This window comes from Nannospalax galili, unplaced genomic scaffold (genome assembly GCF_000622305.1).
Source record: "Nannospalax galili isolate Female #2095 unplaced genomic scaffold, S.galili_v1.0 scaffold510, whole genome shotgun sequence".
Taxonomy (NCBI): domain Eukaryota; kingdom Metazoa; phylum Chordata; class Mammalia; order Rodentia; family Spalacidae; genus Nannospalax; species Nannospalax galili.
In genome coordinates, this window is record NW_008329677.1 from 467,272 (window position 1) to 474,626 (window position 7,355).

At 54.8% G+C, this 7,355-nt stretch overlaps 1 protein-coding gene across 1 annotated transcript in view; it reads left to right on the forward strand.

The window, feature by feature from the left end:
* The first annotated feature begins 173 nt into the window (after positions 1-173).
* Positions 174-7,355, forward strand: part of Nkx2-2 (NK2 homeobox 2) — an 11,144-nt gene continuing 3,962 nt past the window's right edge. The window contains exon 1 of the mRNA XM_008841249.2: positions 174-198. The gene's annotated coding sequence lies outside the window, so the exon portion shown is untranslated. The remainder of the gene's footprint in view (positions 199-7,355) is intronic.

Genomic DNA, 7,355 nt, shown 5'->3' on the forward strand with positions numbered 1-7,355 from the left:
TGCCGGCCACCGACTGTTCCTTCTGCCCCAGCCGGCGACTCGACCACAGCCCGGGCATGGTCCCCTAGGCCAGCGGGGTCCCCGCCGAGTTGAGTCCCGGTTGGGGGTTTCCTACGCAGCCCGCCCGCCTACCCCTCCCTCTCTGGACTCCGGACGCCGCTCCATCCATCCCAGAGTCACCGAGTCGGGAAGCAGCAGGTGGGCAGATCTGGCGTCTGAAGTGTTCCCGGGATTTGGCTGGTCACCCCGGGAGGAGGCTCTGCGGAAGGGAAAGCCTCCTCCCCTCCATTCCCGTCGCAAGTGCGGTCTGGAAAAGTTGTACCTGCCACCAGACCCAGGTGTTCCCGCGGCCGCACACAGGGGAAAGCGGGACTGCGGGTGGGGTGGGATGGGGCTGGGGGAGGTTGCTGAGGACCCCAGTCGGCGCGGGCACCAGCGGCGCGACGCGCGTGGCCACCCCCGCCCTGCGGGCCCTGCGCCCCGCCCGGGAGGCCTGCGGTGGGGGAAGGGCGCAGCGGGAGGGGGCGTCCGGGTAGGGGGAGGACCAGATAAAGACAAGCCTTGAAACGCTGGGCTGCAGCCGCAGCGCGGAGAGCGGGAGGCGGAGCGGAGGCGCCCTGCGTCTCGCCGTCCTTCTTCCTACCGGCGGGTCCGGATGCTGCGCGGCTTCCACGGCTGCTGGGAGGAAGGGCGCGGGGCTGCCCCAACCTCTGCCGGGTAAGTCTCTCCCGGTGCGCTGTTGGGGTCTCGCCTTTGGGGATGGGAGTAGAGGCTCCGGTCGCAAGGAATTTGGAGATGGAGCTGAGTGAGAAAGGAGGGTTCTTCTCGCGCGGAACTGATGCACGGGTGGGGCAGGGAGCGGTGAGGAGCGGGAGGATGAGAAGCTGGCATCCAAGCCTAGAGCCAACCGGGATGGGGGCCGGAGCAGCAGACCGTGGTCGCAGGGGAGGCGACCTGAACCTGGAGTTTGGGACATTAATGTTGTCTGGGCCGCGCCCGGCGCAGGACAGTTCTCGTTTGCGACAGTAGAGATCGCCAGAGGATCAGAAATGAACCTTGATGGGGCCTGTAGAAGTCAGGGTCTTGGAGGGGAGACTTCCTCACTCCTGCCAGCCCCTCTCCAGTACGCACACGCACAGGGAGACCGTTTTATGCTTCTCGCGCCATCTCGGCATTGGTGGCATTTGGGGTGGAAAGGGGACGTTGCATCCTCAGAAACCTACCATGCACAGATTGGGGCTAAAAGATAGATTCCCAAACACCCCCTCTTCTGTGCGCTGTGGCTAGGGCCTCGCGTGTGCGAGTCCTGTCTTTCCCAGCCCTTAGCTCCAACCCAGAGGGTGCTTCCTCACACTGATGACTGAAGTGCTCATCAGCCCGCCAGGACTGGCTGAAAGTGTCGAATACTAACCCGTTATGGTAGGCCGCTGGTTTCCCAAAGTCTTGTAGTAATGATCCTGTCACGTGTTAAGAAGTAAATTCAGATAAGAAACTGCTTTCAGGGTCTGGCTTCCCAGAGAAAACCAAATCTCCCGCATTGGAATCGCCTTTATCAGGGGAAGGTCGAGCTTGACTGGAAGAAGGTTCCTGGAGGCAACAGTGATGACGCGTAATCTCATTGTAACATATTTAATCATTAGAGCAGTTCGAACGAATAAAGCAAAAGGGTTCGCCCGCGGGGACGTGGCGTTTGGTTTCCCAATGAGCGCTGATAATAGATTGGCTGGAACAGGTTCCTTTGGCCTGAGGGAGGCTTAAAGCTATGTTTTAAAAGAAAATATTGGAGGGAGGCCCGTTTCATTTTGTAATCCGCCTGGAGCAATATTTCGTGTTCAATTTAACATCCATGAAAGTTGAACGGCTTTTCTCGCCTCTTATTTTATTGGATGCATTTTCAAAGATCTCATTAAAGTGCATTTATCAAAGTCCTAACATATACCCTTAGGGTCTCTTGCCCACACAATGAGCCTGATTAATAGAAAGAGAAATGCTAATTTCTACTACAATTTACATCCTCCGGAGATAGTCACCTTTTGGTGGGGGGCAGATAATTGGGATAGTATTGTATATTTGCCTTCTAAAAGAATAGGGGGCACCTCTCAGATATCTTCCTCTTGCACCCACACTTACCTACTGGGGAACCCCAGGCTCTAGGTCTCTTGATTAGTTCTTTCCATTTTTACCAGATGTCTGCCACTCTGGGATTCCCAGAGTGGGCTCAGCATTTCCCGAAACAAAATTGGAACTCAGTTCCTAGAAAAACTTATTGACCCCACCTTCTTCGGGTGACTTAGAGAACTAACTGGGAGGTACCTATTCATCCTTCTTCCCCTGCTATTAAAGAGTTAAATCCATGAGTTGTGCCAGAGAAAGAAAGAAGGGAAATAAGCTCTCCTTGAGCTTGAACCTAAAGCAGACTGTTTTCTCTTCATTCAGCTAAACTTCCTGTTCTGGCTCATCTGCACTATGACTAATAGAGAGGCTCTCCCGTATTAGAGATATAGCTCTACACGGTGGCTAACCCACACAGCTTTGCTGCACTCCCCTGGCCCACTGGCCATACACATTCCCAGTGACCTCATCAGTTTCCATGTCCTACGGGCAAAAGTGAAGGCCAGTTGAAGCTGACACTGACTCCTTCCTTCAACAATCCTGACTCTGGATTAGGAAAGGAGGTGGATGGTGATCCTGGGCAGCATTGCTACTTATCACCATGTGTGATGGTAGAGCTGACACCCCCACCCCCACCCTCCCACCCCGGGCCTTCTACAGCCCTAGCTCCCCCAAACCAGCATGGACCTATTTTGAGATTGCAATTTTTAAGGTGATCTTTATCACTGCTCTTAGGGACCAGAATTGGAGACATGCTGGATGCAGTCTCCAACCTGAAATAAAATAAACCTTTCTCCTCTGACAAAACCTTTGTGTGGGCGCTCTTAATCCTTGCTGGAGCCGGAAGGTGGGCTGGCTTTGTTTCGGGAGAGAAAGAAGACAAACACTTGCACCTAGGCACTAAGGAGACAATAAACTAATCCACTTGAAGGCTGTTATCTGAGATGGTATGTGCTGAGGGCCTGAGTGCACAGCCACACACTCTACCAGCCTAGGAGTTTCTTTTCATCCCCCCCAAAAAAGGGGGGGAAGAAGAAGAAAATGATAATAATAAAAGAAATGAAGTCAAGTAAATTAATGTTTCCAAATAAAGAGGGAAGACCTTGCATTTTTGTTTTAAATGATTGGACATGCTTTGTGAATGCGGAGGGCAAAGGGTGTCTGTCCTAGGGCTGTCGAAGCTTTGGACTCCTCAAGGTCACCTGCCCCCTTTGGATCCAGAGCCCAGGACCACCACCTCCCTGCCCCCCCCAGGACTTATCTGCCCTTACTTCCCCTGGAGGAAGCACCTACCCAACAAGCTTTCACCAGCTTGAGAGAGGAAGATGTGAAGCTCAGAGCCCCTAGAGGCCCTTAAAGCCCAGAACTAAAACCGGGAGGATAGGATACCGCTTGAGATGGGTCTTCAACCAAAGGGACTTGGGGCGAGGGGTCGAATCCACGAAGCAAGGCCCCTTGTGAACTTTCCTCAATTATATTTTTTCCTTGCCTTGTTTGCAAGGGTTTGGAACACGACCCTTCCCCAACAGGGGGCGTACAGCGCCGTGTAGGGATGAGGGGGACCCAGAAAGCAGGTCGGAGGTGGGCAGCCCCTTGCTCCTGAGCGTAGAAAAGGCACTCGTGTTTGAGTTACCTGGAAAGTAAACAGGTAAACACTGGGCCAACTTAGAGGGCCACTTGTCCTGGAGTGGGGCCACTTAGCCTGTGTACATTCACCTCCCCTCCTGGGCCTCCGGCGATTGTTCAGCCCGGCTGCTGCGCGCTCCATCTCCCTGAGCCTGTGCTTCGGTGTGCTCCAGAACTCAGAGCAACAGAGGAGGGCCAAGGGCCCCCCAGAAGCTGCCAAACGTAGGCTCTCCTCCTGCCCCCAGGGAGAAGGGGCCTTCTTCCCCCGCCCTCCGGTGGCTCACCGCGGGCCTCTCCAAAGGGTTAGAAGAATGAAAGCTGAAATTTGAACAGAATGTGGATCCCCAATCCCGAGGATAAAGACCAGAGGCTGCTTGCGGAGAGCCCCGGTTGTTCCGAAGATCCTGGCAGGTGTGTGCGCTGTTCCACCCAGGAGATGCCAAACAAGTTACCCTCTAACTCAGGGTTTGCTCCGTGCAGAACTTCCAGTGACCACCCTCAACTTCTTCCTTAAGTTTGCACCCGCCGAAGGCCCATTACAAAGACTGCGGGGCTGCCTTACAACTGCAGCTGAGTCCAAATCCAAACTTGGTGGGACCCAAGACGTTGTTCTCTCCTGGCATCAGGAGATCCTGGGAAGAGTTAACTAAAGAATTCTGCTTGGGCACGGCGTTCATGTAGCACTGAAACTGGTGCTAAAACTGCAAGCAGGCGCTCACATGTTCTAAACTGACAGGGTGAAGGTGGTGGGGACATTGATGGGGGGAAGGGGCGCTAGACTGAGTCCTCTCAGCCTGCAAGGTGTGTGGGATTTCGCCAGGAAGGAGATCCTAAAGGCTGGGCCGCGGAACTCTCTGGGAGGCCTTTAGGGGAGTCCTCAGAGGGCAAGGGGCCAAGACCCCTTCAGAATGCCCCTGTTTAGTTTGGGTCGAAGAAGTGCGTTTAGTTTGGGTCTCAGAAGTGCGTTTGCCTCTGACCCATCCACTCTTCCGACCCCACGCTTGACCGGCAAAACTGAGAAGACCCTGGAGTTTGCTGTGAGGAGGAGACTTATCCTGGGACGCCAGCTGAGCTGGTGTACGCCTCTCGGGGTCCACAGCTAGCTCTCCCGAGACTAGCGTTTTATGATCTTCCTCTAACAAGCCCAGTTTCTCCCCTTCAATTAAGAGCATCCCAGCGGTCTTCCTTTGCCTTTTCAATTGCAAATGTTAACGGTTTGGAAGCAGATGAAGAAACCCCAGGGGCCACGAGGAGACAAGAGAATGCACTCCCGAGGTCTCGGAGAGACTGAGCTTTAGGGCATCCATCTACGCTGGGCATTGGGCATCGAAGCTGAAGCCCTCTCTAGCTCCAAATCTCACTGTCCACTTGCTCCCAGGCCAAGGCAAGGGAAAAACAGTCCAAGAGCTTGGGTGAGGGTGGAGCAAGGGAGGAAGAGCCAAGTGGCAGCCTGCCTTGACAAGGGAAAGATGGGTCTTCAGGTGTTGGTGAAAAAGGACCTGTGAACTTGGGTGAGGAAGGGTTCCCTCTGGTTGAGGTCCAAAAGCAGGTGCGCCGACAGCCACGGCTTCTGTGAAGTTGGGAGGTCTCTGTGAACTAGTCTAGGGGTCTGTCTCAAGGCACCCATAGCTGCACTCCTTCTCCACCATTAATTCCCAGGATTAGGAAAACAGCCCTTTTTCAGGAGCACCAGCAATCTCCCACAGGTAGAAGAGGGGGCGTGGTCAGCAGCCCTAGTTTAGCTCTGAAGAAGAAAGGCCCACTATCCTTGTGGAAAGCAGGAGGGAGATGGGAACTGTAAAGAACCTGGTGGTTCTAAGACTTGAGGGAGAGGGCTCTCGGGCCTGGGACACCCCCACCAAAGACTCAAGGGTGGCTCTAGGGATAGGCAACAAGGGCCTTGCCAAATGATCCCTTTTCCACTCAATCCAAGAATTGCCTAGCCCAAACAGGCTCTATTCTCCCAGATCCCACACCTTGGAGGCTCTTGTGGCCCCCAAGGAAGTCCCTTCCTCTAAAACAGAGGAGTAAGAGAGACAAAGGGAGTTTTCTGCAATGCTTGAGTTGAGAAACTATTTATCCCCAGTATTTATTTAACCACTGAGCAACAATGGTATGGCAAGCCCACCCTGCCCCTGGATCCAAACTGGGCTGGTCCCAGGCTCCTGGAAAGCTGACTTCCCTCCTCCCACCATGCAGGGCAGTGAACTCCCACGTGAAAGAAGGGAGAGTGAGGCAACAGGCTAGGAGGCTGAGAAAAAAGCTGGAAAGAGAAGAAAATTAAAAGACACAGAAAGTAATAGCTTTGAGGAGCGTCGTTCAAACCAGATACTAATTCTTGCAGGGGAAAAAGGAGAAAGAAAAGCAAAGGGAGGAGGAGAAAGAGGAATGGGGAATGTCGACATGAAGGGGTTTCCTTAATATTGTGGACGGATTCAGAAATGAATGAAGAGATAGTCCATTGAAAAGGGTTGAATGCCATGACAACTAGGAACAACCTTAGATTTATTCCAAACAGTTAGGACACATTGAAAGAGAGCGTCAATCATGTATTATTTCACCACTGAAATAAATGCAAAAACTGCGCCCGGACAAAGGCTTCCAACGGGAGCGGGACATTTGTCTACATTTCGCTCATTGTCCGCAGCTTAGCAATCGGTTTGTATTTGTGTTTGCCCGGGTCCGACCACCCAGGACGCGCCGACGTGGGGCTCGCTCCAACCTGGGCCATTGTCACCCACGTCACATACTGGGGGCGAGCCAGCAAGGGCTGCAGAAAGCCACCAAGCGGCTCCGATTCGGAGAGAGGCGCCGTCACCAGGCGATGGTAACCCGGGGGCGGCTGGGGCGCCGCCGAGGACCAAGCAGCTGTCCGCAGGAGGAGCAGGCGCCGGTGCGCTCTGCTTTGCCTGCGCTAAGGCGGCCCAGGCTGGAGCAGTAGGAAAGATGGGAGACTTGGGCTTTGGCAGGCGCCCTTCTCTGCCCGTCCTGACCTCCAGACTAAACCAACCCCCTCCCCAAACCCCAGACGCTCCACAGGGCGGACAAACATCAGGGAGCAGAACTTCCCACTTACCACTCCCCAAATTTAAGTTGGTTGGAGGGCTTGTGAGACTGTACGTTTTGCTTCCCAGCGCAGAGAAGGGCTGTCGGTGCAAAGTTCAGTTCCCAGGTTAGAAGGGTTGTTGGAAAGTTCACACTAACCTAAGGTTACCCGGGAGCCTGGGGCGCCTGCACCCAGCGCACCCCAGGGAGTCCAGAAAGAGAATTAAAGGATTTGCATGGGAAAAGGAAGGAAACGCCGCAGCGTACCCTAGCCCCAGTGGCTTTCTGGGTCTTCAGCCGGGCCGGAGCCCCCCCCCGCCCCCCCCCGCGCGCACACACACACACACACACACACACACACTGCGTCTTTCTTCCTGCCGCTGCACTTTTAACTGCAGGCTGGAGAGGGAGGGGGCCTAAGAGGCCGCCATCGGAAAGATCTGGAAGGATGGTAGCCGTCGGCCCTGAACTCCACCGGCTGGAAGCCTGTGGAGGCCCAAGGCCCGGGGCGCAGGTCCGAGCCCCGCCCGAGTTAGAGCGGCAGGGTCCCGCCCCCCCCCTCCCCCGGCCGC